The 24684-nt window shown below is 35.0% G+C and overlaps 1 pseudogene; it reads left to right on the forward strand.

The window, feature by feature from the left end:
* Positions 1–2826: 2826 nt before the first annotated feature.
* On the forward strand, positions 2827–8566 carry LOC114416419 (annotated as a pseudogene).
* Positions 8567–24684: the final 16118 nt, after the last annotated feature.

Genomic DNA, 24684 nt, shown 5'->3' on the forward strand with positions numbered 1-24684 from the left:
CAAAGAGTGGTGTTTCATTACCATTTGTGGGTATGGATGCAAATAAGCCTACAATGATATATTTCTACAAACTGAGCATCGACGCCCACTACTATGGTGACGAGCACCCACTTAATCCTTTTTATATTAACATTACCCACAACCACATCATCCACTATGGGAGCCATCGACGCTTACAAATCAATTGCCTTATCCTTGGTGACAAGGTTGACATCAGTCGCTTCCATTTGAAGACTATGTTGAGTTATTGTCCATTATCTCACCTCATATCCTTGCTGAGAACTCGGATTCTAACATCGATGATGATTGCCCTATCTTTGACATCCTTTTCTACTTTTGTTGTGCCTCCGTTGGTAGCTCCGCCAGTGTTGTCGTTTGCCTAAACTATTATAATGTTGACATCACCATCAATTAGGTTGGGGTTGGCACCATGCTAAAAAGACTAAAGCCTTTGGATTTTGCTATGTCAACGACATTGTTCTTGGCATTCTTTAACTTCTCAAAGTTCACAGGATAATTTTATTTTCCTTTTCTATGTTTTTATTGCAAATTTTATTAATAAAACTTAGACGCAAAAACAAACAAATTAGAATTGAAAGAAATTGAAGCAAATGAAAAATAGGAATAAGTGTGACCATTGCTTTCCTATTTGATTTTGATTTCACAAAACATCTCTTATTTTATTCAAATTTGTTGTCAACATGAATTTGACGATCTATTTTTAATTCACACTAGAGGTGTTCTTTAGATTGTATTGACCTGATGAATTCAACAATCCAAATCAAATTAATAAATTTGGTTGAGTTAATTGTAGTTTTTTTTTTTTGCTTCAAATCCAAATTTTACCAAATATAATTGGTTCAATTCTTCAATTCATCCATTTTCAACCCGAATCAATTGGATACTTGATCAACTATTTTTTTTAGATTCATTCATTTTAGATTTTAGACTTTAGTGCTTTGTTTGTTTGTTTTTTTTTTTTTTTTTGCTTAATTGCACTTTTGGTCTCCTAGGTATTGGAATTATGTGATTTTGTTCCCCTAGGTTTTAATTGTGAAAAATGTGTCCTTCAAGTATCATAATTGTGTGATTTTGTTTTGTTTGTCAATCTTTTGTTAAATTTTTAACATGTTTTAATGATGTGAAATTGGATGATGATGTGATATTAACATTTTACTTGACACATATTTGATCCATTAGGTTCTAATTGAGAAAATTGAGTCCTCCAAGTATCACAATTGTGTGATTTTGGTCTATTTATTAGTCTTCTATTAAATTTAAAGTAAACTACACTAATCTTCTCTCATATTAGCACTTATTCCATGAACATCCCTACTTAAAATACTTTTACACAAAATCCCTTAACTTTTACAACTCTATTACAATGATATCCCCTACTACCCTTACATAGTTTCAATCCCGTTAATGAAAATTCATCATGTACATTGTACATACTTTTTAATGAAAATTAAAGATAATTTTATCCTTTTCTTTCACCCTCCACCCAACAACCACCATTCAATAGTGGTTTGCCCTCATTCAGTAACCAATGTAACCATATAAAGCGTTAATCAAAACTGACTCATTGTCATCCTTTCTCAACTGAACCATATTTTCATTTTTCTAAGATCTTCGTTCCATTTTTTTGTCCAGCAAGATTGAATTTGTAGTTTTTTTTTCCTTTTGCTCTTTTTGAATAACTTGACACTTGTAGCATTGCTTTGGATGTAGCCTTGAATCTCATTGAATTCAATATTCAAGAATTTCCATGTATCAGTCACAGATAGAAAACTCGAATGGTGGAAAACATATAAATTTTAGTTGTTTGTTCTTGGCAATTACTACGTTTATAAATGTTGATGAACCATTGAGCAAATTAAGCAGATGCACTTCTCGAGCAATTAACAAAGAATCATCTTTTATCAACACTTTAAAAAATTAAAAAGAATTAGGGAAAAGGCAGGTTCATGAACTTCAAATTGAAAAAGAGGGAGAAACATAAATTTTTTTAAAATAACAATAACAAGATGAATACAAAATAAAAAGCACACAAAACAAAAACCCAAGCACTAAAAATTCAAACATCTCTAGATCAAATGGGTGATTCAAATGAACCGTCTCCAGGTCAATTGTTGAACTCCATTAACCAACAAATTAAAACTTCATATCAATTGTTGTTACAAAGTCACCAACAAATTAACAGAAGGAGTAATATTTGTACCAACAAATCCATGATTGTTTCAAACTTGAGCTCCTTGTTTTAGAAACCCTAGGACAATAGATTTGGGATTTCTATTTTGAGAGAACAAACATGAATGCTTGGGCTTATGAGATATTAACTATCCACTTCAAACATAACTATTTCTAGTAGATAATACGTATGATTTAGACAAAAAAAAATCTTATTTTAATTTGTTTTATATAAAAGTTAGACTTAATCCAATCTATTGTGAAACTTGATGAATCATATATCCTCCTCATGTGACATGACCTATTTTCGCTTTTAAATGTGGGTAAAAAATGTGATTCATGAAGAAAATCCCATTAAAAAAGGAATGGTTGAATTACTTAACAAATATTAATCATACAAAAACTAATAAATATTTTACATTTGTAACAAACATAATTTTAAAAAAATACTATCAAATATAACTATTATAATATTTAAAATAATAATGAAAAGAATTAAAATATCACAATTTGCAAAATTGGGAGACAATTTGATAACTTTAAAAATTTAGTTTAATTAACTAGATTTGAGAGAGTTGTGGAATGATAATAGAATAACGAAATGATGCGTGGCATATAAATTTGAAAGTTCAGTAGTAGTGGTAGGAAGAGTAGCTAGATTGTGCAGAGGAAAAAAAAAAAAGAGGGAGAAAGAAGGGTTTGGAGTGTTATGGCGAGAGGGGAGAGAGCTGAGACAGTGAGTGGCGTCCCGTTGCCGTCGGTGGGCACGGACGCGAAGAAGCGGAGAATGACGTACTTCTACGAGCCGTGCATCGGCTACTACTTCTACGGGCAAGGGCACCCGATGAAGCCGCACCGCTTTCGCATGGCCCACAACCTCATCGTGCACTACGGCCTCCACCGCCGCATGCAGGTCAACCGCCCCTTCCCCGCCGCGGAGGCCGACATCGGCCGCTTCCACTCCGACGACTACGTCGACTTCCTCTCCACCGTCTCGCCGCAAATCCTCTCCCAGAATTCCCACTCCCACTTCCGCCAGCTCAAGCGCTTCAACGTCGGCGAGGATTGCCCCGTCTTCGACGGCCTCTTCGACTTCTGCCGCGCCTCCCCCGGCGGCTCCATCGGCGCCGCCGTCCGCCTCAACCGCGGCGACGCCGATATCGCCATTAATTGGGCCGGCGGCCTGCACCACGCCAAGAAGGCCGAGGCCTCCGGGTTTTGCTATGTTAACGACATTGTTCTCGGCATTCTTGAACTTCTCAAAGTTCATAGTGTATTTTTTTTCTTCCTTTTCTTTTTCCTTTACCTTTTCTGTTTACACCGCAAACCAACCACGATGTGGGTGTTTTATTTCCCGTTGGAAGATCCCAAAACGGCCGTTGAATCAAAAGCTACAAATTCTTGCTTCTCATAAACAAGTGCGTGGGAATCTGTGCCCGTTCAACCTAACGTGTATGATATGATTGGTTTGGATTTAATTTTACCCTGAACTCGTACCAATGCAATCCTTGAATACCCCTAGCTCCCAAAGAAACACCATTGGTACATTAAGAGATTTTAGGTGCGTGTTTGGTTTCATGTTAGATTGTCTAGGATCATGTTGAAACACTTAACTTATCATGATTTTAGGTGAATTTTCTCATGTTTGGTTCTACATTGAAGAATTGATTCTTGGTCAAGAATTTGATTTTGCAATGAAACAACTTTTAGTAGTTTCTGTGTTGGATAATTTTTTTTAGTGAGTTTTAGTACTCATAATAAATATTCAAAAACAAATCATGTCACTTCAAAATCAATTTTGCCAGCACACACATAAATGCACGTTAAAATCAAATCACTTTTAGTAAATGTAGGGACTAAAACTGAATTTGCAGATATTTTGAGGGACTATAAACATGTTTTATCTTTTTTTTTCTTCTGTAGTTCTTCTGCATGTGAAAATCAAAATTATGGTTTTACTTATTCATAAAACTGCTTCTCTGATACTTGTTATATAAGTGTTATTTTGTTAATTTTATTAAAACTGAATTTCTTATGTTCCTTTTCTGATTATATTGTTCATGCTATGTGTTCTTTTATGATGGTCAGCCGTGCTGTATATTGATATTGATGTTCACCATGGAGATGGCGTTGAGGAGGCATTTTACACTACTGATAGGGTGATGACAGTGTCGTTTCATAAGTTTAGGGATTTTTTCCCAGGAACTGGGCACAGTAAAGACATTGGGGTGGGTGCTGGAAAGAATTATTCTCTAAATGTCCCACTCAATGATGGATTGGATGATGACACTTTCTGTGGTCTGTTTCGCCCCATCATTCAAAAAGTTATGGACATCTATCAACCGGATGCAGTTGTTCTTCAATGTGGAGCTGACTCGTTGTCTGGTGACCGGTTGGGTTGCTTCAACTTGACTGTGAAGGGTCATGCAGATTGCCTTCGTTTCCTTAGATCATTCAGTGTTCCTCTAATGGTCTTGGGTGGGGGAGGATATACAGTTCAGAATGTTGCTCGTTGTTGGACTTATGAGGTCCCTTTCTTTACTTACTTGGGCAGGAATGTAAATGTATTTTGGTTATGGCCTAATAATGTGACTTATTGATTACTATTTTGCACTTTCTTTGTTTTAGACTGCAGTGGCAGTAGGAGTGGAGCCTAGCCCTAAGTTGCCTTACAATGAATATTATGAATATTTTGGCCCAGACTATATAATCTTCACATCGAGCTATCCACAATGGAAAACCTAAACACACCCAGGGATCTGGAAAAAATTCGGTGAGTTTACATTAACTGCCTTTTCTTTTGCATCACAATTGATGATTCTGATTTCAATTCCTTTTTCATCATGATTGAGGAAAACATACTGGCCATGAATACTTAATTAATACTTGTGAATCTAATTAGTCAGATGCACTATATTTTTCTGTAGCTAAGTCACATCCTTTCTGCAAATATGATTCTTCAACTTTTTATAATCTTCTAAATAATTGCATATGCCCGAACAAGCTATAATTTAGACTTTGGAGATGGCCCTTCCTGTTGTTGGGTTGGTTTGGATTGAAGACATGTTGTATTGTATTTGTTCTAGTTGTCAAATATCTAAAGCCACCATAGCAAGTTGTCTCTCCTATGTGCCAGAGGCCAGGGGGCAGGGACTGAACATTAGCAGGATTAGAGCTTCTGATTTCTCATGCTGCCATGCATATGGTGCCCATATAAGTCTCTCTCTGTGTGTTTGTGTTGGCGAGTTGGTTTACACTGGGAAGTGGTTACAACTTACAATTTTAATTATGATCTATACCCTAATGCCTTTTCATGTCTACCGGCAGACCTGACTTGGAGCTTTCCTACTTCAGATTACAATATATATGCAAAGTAGGTTGTAGAAGTAGTTTACCTGCCTTCCCACCAATGGTTGGGGAGCCAGCTTCAAATCCCCCTGCCTAGCTGGTAAATGCTATCACCTTAGAGACCAAAAAAGGGGAATTCTATTCTATCATGTTAAAGTATTAGCTTGATGTGTGTGGTAACAGTTAAATGTTTATCAGATATTTTCTGTTCTGTTCTTTCTCATCTATTCTATCCTATCATGGATTGTTTTAATTGATTTTCCAGGAATACATTACTGGAACAACTTTCCAGGCTTCCCCATGCACCCAATGCACCTTTTCAAACAACACCATCAGTCATAGAAGTTCCAGAAGAGGTTGTTACTCTAACTAGTTGCACATATTGTCACTCTTCAGTTTGCTTCTTTTTGTTTGATTTTATTCAGTAAATGGTTTCAGGAAGAGGAGGGCATGGATGTAAGACCAAAACCTTGTATATGGAGTGGTGAAGATTTTGATTCTGATCATGATGATGACATGGGTAGTTCAAAGAACTCTGATTTAACTGCCCAAACGATGTAAGGGTTGTATATTGTTTAAAAGCGAAAAGTAAATCCATTTGGTTTATCATTCTTTATAGTGTAAGGGTAGGTATATTGTGGGTTTTAAAGCGAAAAGTAAATCCATTTGATTTGTTCTGTTAAAAACCAAATTTTCAGGGATATTCACTATGAGATTTCTTTTAATAATTTCTTTCACTGTACTTTATGGTCTTCCTCTATCCTTTTTAATAGGGCTAAAAATCATGCAATCTCTCTCCACACTGATAATTCTAGTGACTTCTTTGCACATGTCCCAAGTTCAAATCACTTGAATCAATCTACTCTCTTTGGTACCTTTTTGTCAATTTCTGTAGAAGATAAATTAGCTTCTGTTTTAGCCTTTCCTGGCATAAATCCAAACTGTTCTGTCACAATCTTATGGTGTGTTTGGTAGAGAGGAGAGAAATAATATTGGAGAGAATTTTTGTACTTTTTTTGTGGGATCCACACCTTTTACACTCTACTTTAATTTAAAATTTCTCTTCTATTTTCATCCTCTAAACCAAACACACCCTTAGTTTCTTTGTAGTGTGACTCACATTTTTAGTGTGTTTGGATTAAATTCATGATGGAAAATAATCAATTAAATTTTTATGGTGAAGGCAAAGCAACATATAGTTACTTCTACTTTTTCATGGTGTCACCATGATTTTGTGGAGTAAAATTGATTCTTATGTGTTATCCAAACACACTATTTATCTCTATTATAGTTTACACAATTTTGAATATCACTTTTATTCTTATATTTAGTAACCAAAGTGTTTTTTCTCCCCACATCTGACTTTATTTTAGATATCAAAATCTCATTAAATAATTTAGCAAGCTAAATAATACCCCGTTCTCTCACATATTCTCAAACTTCAATGGGAAGACCAACAACTTTATCTTTACCTTTCCTTTTAAGGACTTCTTTTACCTCTTAATTTTGAATTCTTCGATTGTATGTTTAATTTTGTTCCTCTTAAATTTATAACCCTTCTGTATGTTGTTCTTCTTTTGATATTTTGATCCATAACCACTACTTTTCTTTCTTCATCTTTAATATTCTTATTTGGTCCAATTCTATTGATTTCCTTTCTCTATGTTTGGTATGCATATATATCTTAAGTTCACCATCCTTAAACCAAAATCTTGATAAGACACTTCAAAAACTTCGTATCGTGCCTCACTCATAACTTTCCTTGTCTCATATCTAGCTTTTCAATACCTTGCCAATTTTTCAACATTATTGCGCTTGAGTAAGGCCTTAAAACACTCCTTTTTGTTTCTTACATTTTCTTGATCATTTTCATTCCATCACCAAGACTCTCTATTTCTCGGTCCAAAACCTTTGGATTCACCAAAGATAATATTAACAACCTTTCTAACCTTTTTAAACATCTTATCTCCGATGAGGGTAACACTCCTTGTAATTTTTAATTGTCTTTCTCGAATAATTTATTCTTAAAAGTCAAGTGTTATCACTGATGAGCTGACACCACTTGATTCTTGGATTTGCATCTTCATTTAGGATCAAGACCTTGAGTTGTCAAGACTCTCCTCATGGAATCACTTTGCAAGTTCTCTTATAAAAAATCCTTACTAAAAGAAATCAACTTGCGACTTTGAGATTCAACTCTTATAAGTTGATTAGACGTCCCTTCCGTTTCTTAACACAACTTGTTCATAATCTTGAAATCACGTGTCATTGAGAAGTTAAGAATAGTTTGTCCTTCATTTATTTAGACATTCAAAACCAAAATTACTGTTAGTTCCTGCAAATTGCCTTGCCTTAGTGTTAACATGTCTATTTAGATCCTCACCTATGAGAATCTTTTTCACTTCTGGAAAGCCATGAACCAACCTACCTCTCTAAATATTCCCAAAATTTCTTTGAATCCTACTTGTATATAAGCATTGCTCATATTGATAGTCTTATGTGCAACTACTAATTTTTAATAAAAATAATATTGCATGAAGCCTAATAAATTAGGGTGTCAAAGTTCATTCAGCTAAATTTTAAGCTCATTTGTTTATTCGAGATTAAGAGAATATATTGTTGAATAGGTCATGTGATCATTAGCAAATGAATGTGATTACATTTGGTTCCTTTTATCAAAAGCTAAGGACTACATACATTATATGCAGCAGGTCTGTTGCAGATGACATGGACGAAGATAAAGATTAAAGCCGGAGTGCATCCCTCATCTTAATAATGATAGGACAGAGCAAGTACCAGAGTTAGTATTTTATAAATTAGTGGGAAGCTCATTGCTTCTTAAACTATTACATATTTTCTCTAGACTTGATAGATTTTACAGTTTAAATATTTTGATGTATAAAGTAGGAAACAGTGATGCCAAATGGCAGGCTGGGGGATGGTGCTCTTGTAATGTTTGCTTTGGTGGAGCGGATTTTAAATTTCAATAGAAAAATATACACAAATACCATTTTACCCTTATGGTTATTTAAAAAAAATTCTATTCTTAATAATTTTATTTGGTTCATTCTTCATGAACGATATACGGGCAGTGTGAGTTGTGATTTAAGTCACCGGACCTTTGATGGCCCTTAACACACAAACACACACATACATATATATATATATATATATATTTGAAGGATTAAATTATACCGGTGTAACTTTGACAATTATAATATTATTTTATAATTTTTAATTAAATAATATTTTCTTAAAATTTGTCATTAGAAGAAAGTTTTTTTTTACATAAATCATATATCTAAAATTTTATATTAATCTAAAATCATTTGTTATCTCTTTCATACAAATTAAAATTAATATAATATAAATCTTTTAAAATATATTAAAATATGAATCATTTAATTATCTTATTGTTCAATTTTGATAAAATTTGATAAACAATTTTAATAATAAGTAGATATAATTCAATAGTTAGATTAATAAAAATCACATTTTATATCAAATTATAAAAATAATATAATAATTATCAAAATTACACTTTATATATATATATATATATATATATAAATATTAATGTAGAGATGCAAGTGTACTTATATCGTATGTCAGTTGCAAAAATATTCTGGATAGGATAATTGCTCATTAGGAAAGAGATTGGGGCCGAAGGAGTGAACAATGAAAAACGGGGTGGATCTTGGCAGTGGGGGGAAGCTGTAACCGGTACGCAACGGGCCCAATCTTCTCGGAAATCTGGAATGGGCCAAAAAATCGTTTGGACAGCTTGGGATGGGCGGTACCAGTAATAGAGCGTTGACGGATCGGTCGGAGCCGAACATAGACCCATTGACCCACTTCGAAGTGGACGTCACGCCGGTGAGCATCGGCTTGGTGTTTCATGGTAGCTTGAGCCTTGAGTAGACGGCGTCGAAGAGTGTCATGAAGTACCTGGTGCGACGACAATAGAGAATCAACAGCTTCGTTGGTAGAGGACCCTGTGATGTAGTGTGGAATGGACGGTGGAGCTTTGCCGAAAACGATTTCATATGGAGTGAAGCCGGTGCTTGAGTGGACCGACGTGTTGTAGGACCATTCCGCCATGGCTAAGAATTTAAACCATTGCGAGGGATGAGCGCTAACAAAGGAGCGTAAGTATTGTTCTAACACGCGGTTCATGACCTCCGTCTGACCATCCGTCTGTGGGTGGTAGGCGGTGCTCATCCGCAGGCGTGTACCACTCAGCCGGAATAGTTCCCGCCAAAAGGAACTAACGAACACAGGGTCGCGGTCCGATATCAAGCTGCGAGGAAGGCCGTGGTGCTTACAGACCATGTCGAGAAACAACACCGCTACTCTGTAAGCCGTAAAATTAGTAGGGAGGGCACCGAAATGGACTCCCTTGGAGAAGCGGTCGACGACGACTAGTATCACCGTGAAACCATGTGAGCAGGGTAAGTGGGTGATGAAGTCGAGGGAGAGATCTTCCCAGACGCCGGAAGGGATGGGTATAGGGTGGAGGAGGCCTGCTGGTCGTGAAGTGGAATGCTTCGATTGTTGACACGTGACACAATTGCGCACGAATTTCTTTACATCTTGGCGGAGAGTTGACCAATAGAAGTTGGTGCTGACTCTGTGAGAGGTCTTTGCGATGCCCAGATGTCCCCCTAAAGGAGTGGAGTGAAATTCAGTGATCAGTACTGGAATGAAGGGATTGTCGGGAGTCAACCAGATACGCCCCCGAAAGAATAATAGACCATTAGAGATGGTGAAGTCCGGTTGATCCAAAGGATGAGCTTGAACATTGGCCATGGTGGTTTGAAATTCAGTGCTATCGTGGAGGGATTGGCGTAACTGATCCATAAATGTGAAATTAGGAATAGATAGGAGGAGATACTGGCTTTCCGGAGGTAACGTGACGCGTGAGAGGGCGTCCGCTACTGCATTCGAAGCGCCGGTCTTGTACTGGATGTCATAATCGTAGCCCAGTAATTTGGATAGATAGTGCTGCTGCTCCGGGGTCTGGATGACCTGAGATAAGAGGTCCTTGATACTCTTATGGTCCGTGAGTATCGTGAAACGGTGACCCAATAAATATTGGCGCCACTTGCGCACGGCGGACACAATGGCATGAAGCTCTCGTACATAAGTAGAAGATCGTAAAAGCCGCGGTCCGAAAGGTTTGCTAAAGTAGGCAAGGGGATGACCCTGTTGAAGGAGAACGGCACCCATGGCAGTGCCGGATGCATCAGTTTCGAGGACAAAGGGGTGTTCGAAATTGGGCAAAGCCAGCACTGGAGCTCGGGTCATTGCGGTTTTCAGTGTCTCAAAGGCGAGCTGGGACTCTGGGGTCCAGTCAAAGGCGTTTTTGCAGAGGAGGGCCGTCAACGGGGAGGCAAGGGCGGCATAACCTTGGACAAATTTGCGGTAGAAGCCTGTGAGGCCCAAAAACGCACGGAGATCCTTAGGGGTCTTGGGGGTGGGCCAGTCGATCATGGCTCTAATTTTAGAGGGGTCGGGCTCCACGCCACGCTCCGAGATGATGTGGCCCAAATACTCCAGGCGCCTCTGAGCAAAGGAACACTTGGTATGTTTGAGGTAGAATTGACCCTGTAACAAGGCTTGGAACACGAGTTCGAGATGATGGAGGTGGGCCTGCAAAGAATCACTAAAGACAAGTATATCATCAAAGAAAACCGCAGTGAAACGACGGAGAAAGGGTTGGAGCAAGGTGTTCATGGCGGCTTGGAACGTTGACGGGGCATTACAGAGACCGAATGGCATGACACGGTACTCGTAATGTCCCTGATGAGTCCGGAATGCTGTCTTTGGAGTATCTTCAGGAGCCATAAGAATTTGGTGAAAGCCTTGTTGCAGGTCGAGTTTCGAGTACCAGGATGCATGGCCCAAATCGTCCAACAATTCATCAACAGTAGGCATTGGGAAACGATCCCGAATGGTCACGGCGTTAAGAGCGCGATAATCGACGCACATACGCCAACTGCCGTCTTTTTTCTTTACCAAGAGGACAGGGGAGGAAAAGGGACTCCGGCTGACTTGAATGAGGCCGGCGGAGAGGAGGTCGGCCACCTGTTTCTCAATCTCGGCTTTCTGAAAATACGGGTAGCGATAAGGACGAACATTAATGGGCTCCGTGTTGGGTCGTAAATGGATGTGATGGTCAATGGAGCGTGAGGGGGGTAGGGCTGTGGGTGTTTGGAAAAGGGATTGGTATTTGTGGATTAAAGCATCAATGGCGGGTATGGACGAAGGTGTTGATGAGGGTGGGGGCTGGGGAATGGTAGTGTCACTAGCAGGGAGGACGCAAAGGTGGAAGAGGGCTGAAGTGGCATTGGTCTGGATCATACGCTTGATTTGGGTAGCAGAAATAGGGTGCGGCCCATGGTCGGCGTCGGCATGAAGCTCGACGGGTTGGCCCAGGTGGTGAAACTTCATAATGAGGGAGGTGTAGTCAGTCGTAATGGGCCCAAGTAGTTTTAGCCACTGGATTCCCAAAACGACGTCGGCACCACTAATAGGCAAAAGGTGAAACGTTAGGGTAAAATGGTGAGATTGGAGGGAAATGGTGGTGTCGGGGCATAAGTGGGTACATGTGAGGACGGCGCCGTTGCCGACAAGAACTCGCAGAGGGTTAGTGGGGACGGTGGGGAGGTGGAGGAAGGTAGCAAGTCGGGGTTGCAAGAAATTGTGGGTGCTACCACTGTCAATAAGGACAGTGATGCGCGTATGGTTGATATAGCCGAAGAGGCGGAATGTCTCGGGGGTGGGGAGGCCGGAAAGGGCGTTAAGGCTAATGTGAGGGGTGGGGAAAGGAAGATCAGGGTCAGGGATGGGGTCAAGGTCCGTAGGGGGGGTAGAGGCCGGGAGGGATGGTGGTGGGGAGTTGAAGGGTGGTTCGGAGTTGTCGGGGTTGTCGGGGGTGTCGGGGTCTGCGATAAGTAAAAGGACGCGCCCCTTGCAACGATGGGAAGCGCTCCACTTATCGTCACAATTATAACAGAGGCCGCGTTCGCGGCGGTAAGTGATTTCGGAGGGTGTGCGTTGGGTGAAAGGGGGCTTGGGTCGTGGGGGTGGTAATGGAGATGGAAAGGTGGTGGGATGGGCAGGGGCTATGTGGGGAATGGTATTAGGGTGGCGTGGAGGTCTAGGACGGTCACGAAGCTTGTCCTCCTGAAGCTTCGCTAACGCGGTGGCCTGCGGAAAAGAGATGGGCTGGAGGGCTAAGACCTCCCGGCGGATGTCCGGGGCAAGACCGGATACAAAGCAACTCAACAGGAATGGGGGTGGGAGCCCGAAAATCCTGTTCGCGAGGCGTTCGAATTCGATCAGATAATCATTGACGGAGCCGGTCTGGGTTAGCTTGAACAAAGCCCCTTTCGGGTCATCGTAGTACGTGGGAGCGAACCGGGACTCCAAAGCCTGAAGAAAACTGGACCAGGATGTGATAAAGCCATTGCGGAACATCCATTGGTACCAGCTGAGCGCCGGACCATCGAGGTAGAAAGAGGCCAAGGTAACTCGTTCCTCTTCTGGCGTACCCTGATATTCAAACAGCTGGGTGATTTTGAAAATCCAACCCACGGGGTCGGATCCGTCGAAACGTGGAACATCAATTTTGACATGATTGCGTGGTGCAGGGGGCGGTTCGGGAGAGGAGACGGGGCTCGCGCTGCTTTGGCGGTCGAGGCGTTCCAGGATGGCATCAACTTTGCTGGCAAGCTCGGAATGGTGCAGGGATAGGCGGGAGATGGCCTCCTCGAGCCTATCCGTGGTGGTCTTCCGTGTGTTATGGTCAGCCATGGAAGGGCAGGTCGGACCAAATGTTATAAATGGAGCAAGGCCTTGTTTCGAGGACAAGGTACCTCCTGGACTCAAGATATGGAAAATGCCTTTTTTCTTATTTTCCTTCATTCCTTGCAACCTTATTTATACATTTCTAATATTAATTCTGTAACAAACTCTGATAACAGAATATCCTAACAATCTTTATTTCTAGAATATCCTAATAGTAACTGCTTCTAGAATATTATAATAGTCATGCTTCTGGTTGCATCGTTCCTTCTTTGGGTAGAGGCTTGCTTATGTTCACGTGATGTAGTCCTTCAGGTAGTGAGGGGGTTGAGTGTTTCTGATGGGCCTAGTTATGCCTGTGTGTGTATTACTAGCAGCACCCCTGTCTGTGAATGTAGTGTCCCTCTCTGTGTGTATATTGCTATCAACTTTTATTCTTATATTTAGTAACCAAAGTGTTTTTTCTCCCCACATCTGACTTTATTTTAGATATCAAAATCTCATTAAATAATTTAGCAAGCTAAATAATACCCCGTTCTCTCACATATTCTCAAACTTCAATGGGAAGACCAACAACTTTATCTTTACCTTTCCTTTTAAGGACTTCTTTTACCTCTTAATTTTGAATTCTTCGATTGTATGTTTAATTTTGTTCCTCTTAAATTTATAACCCTTCTGTATGTTGTTCTTCTTTTGATATTTTGATCCATAACCACTACTTTTCTTTCTTCATCTTTAATATTCTTATTTGGTCCAATTCTATTGATTTCCTTTCTCTATGTTTGGCATGCATATATATCTTAAGTTCACCATCCTTAAACCAAAATCTTGATAAGACACTTCAAAAACTTCGTATCGTGCCTCACTCATAACTTTCCTTGTCTCATATCTAGCTTTTCAATACCTTGCCAATTTTTCAACATTATTGCGCTTGAGTAAGGCCTTAAAACACTCCTTTTTGTTTCTTACATTTTCTTGATCATTTTCATTCCATCACCAAGACTCTCTATTTCTCGGTCCAAAACCTTTGGATTCACCAAAGATAATATTAACAACCTTTCTAACCTTTTTAAACATCTTATCTCCGATGAGGGTAACACTCCTTGTGATTTTTAATTGTCTTTCTCGAATAATTTATTCTTAAAAGTCAAGTGTTATCACTGATGAGCTGACACCACTTGATTCTTGGATTTGCATCTTCATTTAGGATCAAGACCTTGAGTTGTCAAGACTCTCCTCATGGAATCACTTTGCAAGTTCTCTTATAAAAAATCCTTACTAAAAGAAATCAACTTGCGACTTTGAGATTCAACTCTTATAAGTTGATTAGACGTCCCTTCCGTTTCTTAACACAACTTGTTCATAATCTTGAAATCACGTGTCATTGAGAAGTTAAGAATAGTTTGTCCTTCATTTATTTAGACATTCAAAACCAAAATTACTGTTAGTTCCTGCAAATTGCCTTGCCTTAGTGTTAACATGTCTATTTAGATCCTCACCTATGAGAATCTTTTTCACTTCTGGAAAGCCATGAACCAACCTACCTCTCTAAATATTCCCAAAATTTCTTTGAATCCTACTTGTATATAAGCATTGCTCATATTGATAGTCTTATGTGCAACTACTAATTTTTAATAAAAATAATATTGCATGAAGCCTAATAAATTAGGGTGTCAAAGTTCATTCAGCTAAATTTTAAGCTCATTTGTTTATTCGAGATTAAGAGAATATATTGTTGAATAGGTCATGTGATCATTAGCAAATGAATGTGATTACATTTGGTTCCTTTTATCAAAAGCTAAGGACTACATACATTATATGCAGCAGGTCTGTTGCAGATGACATGGACGAAGATAAAGATTAAAGCCGGAGTGCATCCCTCATCTTAATAATGATAGGACAGAGCAAGTACCAGAGTTAGTATTTTATAAATTAGTGGGAAGCTCATTGCTTCTTAAACTATTACATATTTTCTCTAGACTTGATAGATTTTACAGTTTAAATATTTTGATGTATAAAGTAGGAAACAGTGATGCCAAATGGCAGGCTGGGGGATGGTGCTCTTGTAATGTTTGCTTTGGTGGAGCGGATTTTAAATTTCAATAGAAAAATATACACAAATACCATTTTACCCTTATGGTTATTTAAAAAAAATTCTATTCTTAATAATTTTATTTGGTTCATTCTTCATGAACGATATACGGGCAGTGTGAGTTGTGATTTAAGTCACCGGACCTTTGATGGCCCTTAACACACAAACACACACATACATATATATATATATATATATATTTGAAGGATTAAATTATACCGGTGTAACTTTGACAATTATAATATTATTTTATAATTTTTAATTAAATAATATTTTCTTAAAATTTGTCATTAGAAGAAAGTTTTTTTTTACATAAATTATATATCTAAAATTTCATATTAATCTAAAATCATTTGTTATCTCTTTCATACAAATTAAAATTAATATAATATAAATCTTTTAAAATATATTAAAATATGAATCATTTAATTATCTTATTGTTCAATTTTGATAAAATTTGATAAACAATTTTAATAATAAGTAGATATAATTCAATAGTTAGATTAATAAAAATCACATTTTATATCAAATTATAAAAATAATATAATAATTATCAAAATTACACTATATAATTTTGATCCTCCTTTTATTTATATATATATATATATATATATATATATATATATATATATATATATATATATATATATTAATGTAGAGATGCAAGTGTACTTATATCGTATGTCAGTTGCAAAAATATTCTGGATAGGATAATTGCTCATTAGGAAAGAGATTGGGGTCGGATATTTACCCATAATTTTAGTTGGAGATGGGTGTGAGAATATGTACGTAGAATAAGGAGTTATCATGTTTTTATCTTATCTTATATTATATTATATTATATTATTTTATTCTAACCACCAAATAAATCTTTAAATTTTCTAAAAAAATAATAAACAAACAGGTCTTTATGTGTTGTTTGCTTGATTTAATATTTATTACACCATTCTTGTGTCCTGTACCCATTTGTTCTAAAAAGAAAAAAAGGAAATTATCTTTTTGAGTTTTTTCTTCTCCTTTTTACCATAATAGAATTGTTGTAAAGGGTAATGTAAGAAACTTTGTACGTGTGAAATGTTTTAAAAATAATCTTTTAATCAATAATGCTATTTTCGTTGGTAACCTTAGATAAAACATTTTATCTCGACCCTAAGTCTTGCCAACTGATCTAGCGTTAGTTTTGTCCATCGATCTAAACCACTTCTTGGCTTTGCCCTGAAGGTTCTAATATCACTAATTTTAACTAGAAGTGAAAATATTGGCTTGTAAAGGTGAGAATTATTATTGTAAGCAGAGACTTGATAACTTTTAATTAGGCTTTTGAACTATTTGTCATTATTAAATAGGTTCTTCAATTTTTTTTAATTGGGTCTCAACTTATACTTATTTTTTAATTAAGTACTAACATTGACCTAATTAAAAAATAAATACAATTTCACAAATTTAATTTAAATAAATAGTACAAGAAATTAACTTAAAATTATCAAATAGTTCAAGTACTTGCAGATTAATTTAACAGACAATATTTTGCATTCAGATTTTTGTCTCAAAATCTATTCCAAACTTCGTTTGAAAGGTATCCAATTAAGCTCTGAATTGTTAAAGGAGTTTCATGGGATATATCCATAGATTATTACATAAACTTAATTTAAAATATAATTTATTTGTATAAATTAATTTAATTGGAAATTAATATATATGTCATTGTTTTAACATAAAATAACTATATATGTTACAATATTTTAAATATTAATTGACATAAAGTCTTGCTTTAATCTAATTTAGTCTTTGAGGGGATCGAAATCTTCTTCAGATGGTTGCCCCATCCAACAAAATGGAGTATATATGAAAGGCTTTCTTAGTCCATATTTTGTACCTTTCAAGTTAATTGTGTGAGGACCTTGGTGATCTCTTTCTGCGCAAGTCAGAACTATTGGCCCATGTACGTACAGTTTGCTAATTAAAAAAAAAAAAAAGAACCCAGCTTTTCCAAATTCGATCACTGTTAGCTTCTGCATATAGTGGCATTTTTAAATCCGAAAACCCTACTACTAAGGGTTTCATCAAATTTATGCAATATTACGAGGGCCTAAAGTTTCTCAGATAGAGTATCTTATGCCCGTTGGAAGTTGGAACAACCCAAGCATATCTTACAATTATATTCTTTTCATGATTCTTTTACAATATCTATATATAAGAAATTGCATGCCCTTAAACGACTGCTTGAAAGGCAGATACGTTTAAAAAGGAAAATCAAGAGAGAGAAATGAAAAGCATCCGTATGATTCATTTTAGATAAAAGGGCAAGGGAAGAATGAAATTAGGCATCTCTTTGACCCATAATCATAGGTTTGTTTAGAACAGAAGTAGTGGCAACCATCATGGCCATCATCATTGGAAATCTTATAGACGAACAACTTTTAGCATAAAATATAATTGTCTTTAGACAAAAAAAAAAGTTATGAAGTAAGAGTCTAAAATATTTTTACATCATTCCATCATAATTCATAATTTATTAATAAATTTATTAATTTTTAAAATAATTATTTTAAAATAATTTAAACTGTAATTTATAATTAAATAATAAATATAAACTTATTTTACACTTTTTATAAACATTCTTTAGGGTCATTAAAAAAATACAGATAAAAGCAGGTGGTGGTCTTGGGACCCAAACTTTTTTCTAGAACCCGTGCATGTGGCAATCGAGCATAATTCTGAATCCTATCAAATATCAATTAGCTACGAGTGGTATGGAATATAATATAATATAAATATGCCGATCAAATGCAAGAGAAATGTATGTTATGCATGCTGGATCTTTCTGCGAATTTTTGAAGAATTATTTTATAGTCAAAATTATATAAATACTTAATTGAAAAGAAAAAAAAAATCACTAGATATGTGCAATGATGACTTCGCGGCGTCAAAATTATTGCTTGCTGCAAATGATTCCTAAAACAAAACTCTTAAATCTCGTTTTAAGTAAGATTCGTTGCACTGACATGCGCATGGCTAATTGCTTGATTCTCAGAGGCAGAGCACTTGTCTATTTTCTTGCCCCACTAATTTCAGAATGATCTAAATATTAATTAAATAAGAGCATAATCAACTTAGAAATTGTTTGGCTTTAGTACATGACACAAGACAAAGACAATCATATAGTTATTATTTTTATTTTCATCATTTCATATTTACATCACGAGGTTTATATAATATTGCTCTGAGTCTCTGACCGAATAAAATACACATGGTCGCATTTGCAACAACTGAAATTATACGATACCAGATTAATTCATCTGGAATATTTTTTTAATGATTACTTCAGAATCATTTTATTGCTTCAGTTGATCCTTTTGCCCAAATCACACCAATAATCCGTCTGTTGTTACAACTAAAGAATTTTTTAACACGACACCTTTTTCAATTAATAAAAATAATTTATTAAAATTGTTACAATTTAATTTAATTAAAATTTATTTTTTGAGTTTACGAAGATGCAAAATTTATATAAAAAAAGAAGAGAAACTCCTAGGTAGTATTTGACTTGACTTTTTAAAGTCTTAAAATCAACTTTAAAGTTAACAATAAGTGTTTTATTTTTATTTTTTTTTAAATGATTAAAGTTGCATATAAGTTAGAATTTATTCAACAATATATTCTTGGATCTTGGAATTTGTAATAAAGACGCGAGATAAGAAGAAGAAGAAGAAAAAAACTCCAAAAATTTGCTCATCTATTTTTTTTTAATTTTAAAAAACTCCTAAAATTAGCTCATCTATTCTTTTTTTAATTTAAAAAAATTCAATTTATTTTTTAGAGCCTATATAGCCATTGAATTTGACAACTTATCCTTTTAAGTAGGAGAGAAGTTTAAAACAAAATAAATAAAAACACTATAATAGGATGCGGAGTCTTTTTAATTTAAAGAAAAATATGTAATTCTTTTTTAGAATGAATTTGAAGGAATGCGAATATAAATATTCCTACCACTTGTGTTATATATAATACATTTTCTTTGATACATCATATCAACTAAACAAAGACTATGATTATTATCATATTTAATTTTTATGTAATAACAAAAAATATTGGCGTATATTGCAGAGACAAGAAACTTATTTAAACGAAAAAGTTACAGAGTCATGATATTTGAATGCTCCTATATTTTAAATACTTCATTAATATTTTTTTATTTATCTTTATTTTCCTATTATATTTTAATTTGTAGAATAAATACCCATTTATTAGTGATATGAGTTCGGATATGGGAATTCACCAACAAAATTTCATGAGAATAAGGTATTATATATTACTTTTTTTTCATCTTATAATTACTGATGTTGAAGGTTTTTAAAACATAAATTAAGAAAATAAGTATTTCAAGTGAATTAATATTTTATTAGGAGATATTTTTATTAAAATATCCTTGTTCTTTTTTTTAATTCCAATAAATGTAATATTAAGTCATTCAAGACAATATTATTTTTTATAGGATAAAATTGAAATAGATTTTGGAATATTTCGTTAAAGAATTATGACATCAGTGAATTTGATACATTTTTTAAAGGCTAAAATTATAATCATTTTGGGATAAAAGAAGTATTGTATGCTACATATGGGATGTTATAATTAAATAATTATCTATCTATATATATACATTATTAATTATCTTTAAGAAATAAAATAGAATGATTATGCTAAATAATTATGTTATTAATGTTCTATGGTTATATTTTGATGATGTAAGAATAATTTTAAATTCAATTGGAGTAATTTTTTATTTGATATTTTTTATTAATTTATTAATTTTATACTTAAGTGAAGTGAATAAGCAGGAGTGTAATTATGAATATATAAATACTCAATGTGTTTAGAGAAGATTAAATTTGTTATTATTCATGTGGGAGATTAAATCTGTGACTTTTTCTTTTTATTTATTTATTTAAATTATGTAATTAATCTTATATCTCTACTTTACATTGTCATGTATTTAAATTAAAATCCAAAACCTCAATTAATTAATTAAAATGATCAGTGCACATGAAATCAACCCTGGACTGTTAATTAATAACCACTATAATTGCTATAGGTTATATAGACTAACGCTTGAGTACGACTTTTTTGAAGCATGCAGTTAACTCTGCGCCCATAAGCAGTTCCATATCGAATTGTTTTACTTTTAAGAAACATTTTTATACCAATTGGCATAGGTTGTTTTAACTTATTCAGTACTCTCAAATTCAAATTCTGGTCATTTATGCAGGTGCATGAGGGCTTTGTGGTTCATACCAAACTCGAACAAGGTTACTTTTAAGAGGTCTATACATGTTGCTGAAACAAAAAGAAACATTTTAATACCAATTGATTGGCATTGTAGATTAGCGAATTGCGCTAGCTAGCTAGTGAAAGTCAAAGAAGGCTTTCCCAGTCAAGTAACTTTTTACTTTTAAGCTAGGTGGATGTGTCACAGAATTCATTATACCAGAAAAAGTCACACAATTCATATATACATTAACCCTAAATTAGTAAGTTTGAGTTGTTATTCATCTTCTTTGGTAAAGTAAATATAAATATATTGCAATTAATTAATGCTTAAGTTTAGGATATCATTCCTTCTTCCTAAAATTATTAATATAAAAAGAAATAATTCATATATATTTGAAGCGGTTGTTGATGTTGGGGAGGTGAGAGTTTTTGCTATGAACGTGAAATTAATAAAAGAAAAAGAGAAGATGAATAGATGACGAGGCAAGGCGTGAGAAGTAATTGTCAAGAACTTGCAGTTAAAATCATTGCCGAAATTGCTTAGCAGGATTGGATGTTGATTTTCAAAGTTGGAATATTTTTGGTACACTCAATTGAGGTTGACACATGACGTGTGCACGTATACCTGTCTGTAAATACTAATAGCATGACAATAGACTTGTTTGTCTCTCTTGACCACAACGTAAGTACATTAGTACGTGGCTGTGGTTGGGTGTGTGAGTGAGTCTATGAGAAAAGAGAGAGAGTGATGTTGAATTGAAGTGTTGAACATGGAAATCACATAACTCGAACGAAAGATACAAGTCGTGGACCCATTTTGATAGGTCCACGAGGACATAAAGAATTTGGTTGTGGGGGCTTAAATAGGGATAGGACCCCCCAACACCCTCCACCACATGTTTGTCCTTTCCCTGCCATTTTTCACCTGCTCTTTGCTTCTTTTCCACGTCTTGGCATGGCATGGTGCAGACTAAGATTGATGGATTCTGAAAATTATAACTATAGCATAGCATTCATTCAGAGAGGAACAACAAGTTCAGAAAGCCATACTCACTTTTCTCTGAACCCAACAGTGTGCTTATATCACTCATATCTAGCTCTTTCTACCTTTCCCAAGTTCATTATTAACTCCACTCCACTTTCACTAACAAATCATTGAATTCAATCTTCTTTTAATTGATAAGATTTTAAATTTGAGTTTTATGATAAAAAAAAACATGATTAAAAAGAAAATTTTCAATAAAAGTGATCATTCAAATTTTTTCATAAAAATTAATTATCAATAAGAATAATCCATGCTAATATCACATGTATATATAAAAAAATATTACTTTCAATCCTTATTATAAGAAATTAGTAATATTGTAAGAAACGATAGTATATTTTAGGCTATTACTTGTTTTTTATAATAGAGACAATTAACATTGTAACAATAATTATTATATATGTTTTTTTAAGAAATTATTGCTTATTCCAATTAATACCATATTATATGCTATAATATGATACCAAATACTATATATACAAAAGGGACTTGACGACTATAAGGTAGATATTCTGAGAGAAAGTTGATGAGGGGATTAGATTTGGTTCACCAAAAATTCCAAGAAAGAAAAAGTTGAGTCTTTTGGTGATCTCGAGGAGGAGTGATGAATTGGAGGACTAATTAAGAAGAAGACGTGACTCTCTCACTTCTAGATAGGCTAAGAAGAGGAAGAGGGTCTATGTCAGGCCCTCCCTCCCTCATACTCATTCATACTCTCATTTTTCTTTCAAAGGGTGGGAATTAGGGCTGTTGTGATTTCTCTGGATTCTTATGAGTGTAACAGTGTCCGTGCTGTGTGCTGCGAGACGGAGAAAAGTGACTGACAAAAGTGAAGCCAGAAACAGAAGGGGTTGTGACCATTTGGCTCTGTACTACCTCAGATTATTGCAAAGACTACGACACACACATGAATTGATGAATGAATCTTAATTTATAATAAGGCTGAAACAAAGATAAATTCATCGAAGAAAATAAGGATGTGTCATTTAATTTCATCATTTAATGATCTCTTCCTCTTTATACTAATCTTTAAACAAATAAAAATATTAAAAATTAAAACACTTAGTATATATCACATATATCTTCCGGAAACAATCCCAATTAAATACACAATTGTATATTTAAAATTTAAACTTAAAATTACTAATTAAATAAGAATAATTTTATGTAAGTTGATTAACGTATCAAATAATAAATACTTGGGGTTTAACTAGTAGATTCACAACTATGTATGAAATTAAAATGACGGCTTGCTTTTATTTTGAAAGGTGAAAGGTTTCACTGTTACTTTTCTTCAGGGAACATGGAGTTAGAGGGAATGCGGCTCAAGGTGTTTGAGTTGGAATACTGCTTTTTCTTTTGTTTTATTTTTCTTCTTATTTTTAACATTTTAGTGTATATGGTCATGGGAGAAGAGAAAACCCTAACCCTATTATTTTCTCGGATTTCGAAAGGTTTGTTGGTGCAACCAACGTCTAGGATTCTGATCTCGCCAGGATCGGTTCAGAATGTTACCTGTCATATTGCGATCTAAAATTTGCCTAGAAATAAACAATTTCATTGTAAAAAAATATAAATTTAGACCAATTAATTCAATTATATTGGTTTAATTAATGAAGAAATAGAACATTTTATTAAAATTTATAGTTACCCCTTGCAAAAAAGTTAAAATAAAATATGTTTATTCGTATGCATGCAAGTTAATTGTTGTGAATGTCAATGTAGCTGCAGTTTATATGAGAGAGGGGGAGAGGGGTGTGACTGTTTCAGTTTCACTGCATTGTCTGGAGAGTGTTGGTGTGGTTGATAGTAACAGTTTCGAAGTGCTAGCTAGGGTACTTCTTGGAAGAGAGACAAAAGAAAAAGAAGAAAGAAATAAAAGCTGAAAACCCTAAGCATGACATGAACTAATATATATATATATATACCACTTTTTTTGTATTGGATCCAATGAGGATAGCGACTGTGGCTCACTATTTCACTCATTTTTTTATTCAAGAAAAAAATGAGAAGGTATTGCTGAGCCTCACTCTCACGGGAATTAAGACTATAGAGACCAAGCCTTTTTAGAACGAAGAGATTCACCGTCACACCTTTTTCTCGGTACATGATGAAAACTACAATTCAAAACAAGTTTGGATATATTGCACAGCACAGAAACATATTCAGAAAAAAAACACTGCTCGTTATCCTGTTAGTTGAGTTCATCAAACAAACACCATCCCCAATAATACCCACTGTGCTTTCCAAAGAACCTAGCTATATAGAGAGACTTTTATACGAAAAGCTTTCTTTTACATACATTTGAGATTGAGACTTGAGAGAGTTCCCTATGAGTGTATATGCTTTGAACTCAAGCGTAATATCTTGTTTCTGTGTCTGTGATTGTGACATTTTGCCAATAATTAGCTCAACTTCTTCACTGTCACTGACACTATACACTTCTGTGCCTTTATTTTAGGGAAATTCTCTGTCGACGAGAGTTAATTGAGCTAAAGCAAACTAAGTTTACTACAAGAACTTTTTTAACGGTTAGTGAAGTAAATTAACTCAATGGGTGGTTAAACAACTCAGGTAGGTGATTAGTAAAGAAAATTAAATAATATATAAATCATTATTTTTTTAATGATGTTATTAATACGGATTACGAAATATTTATTAACTTTATCAATGATTAATCTTTATCACAAATCTGATTAATTACCTTTACTAAAATTTTCTCCTATCAACTACATCTTATGTAGAAGACTCAGAAGAGATACCTTACTTAAATTTAAAAAGGTTGAATTTAGTATTACTTTAACTAACAATTTGTTAATATATAAATCATTGTTTTTGAACATGCCATGCATAGTTAAAATAATTAACTAGAGGAGAAAGTAAAACGGTGGTCCATGAACGAGGAAAATTAATTAAAGTGGAAAACTATTAA

This window comes from Glycine soja, chromosome 6, assembly GCF_004193775.1.
Source record: "Glycine soja cultivar W05 chromosome 6, ASM419377v2, whole genome shotgun sequence".
Taxonomy (NCBI): Eukaryota; Viridiplantae; Streptophyta; class Magnoliopsida; order Fabales; family Fabaceae; genus Glycine; species Glycine soja.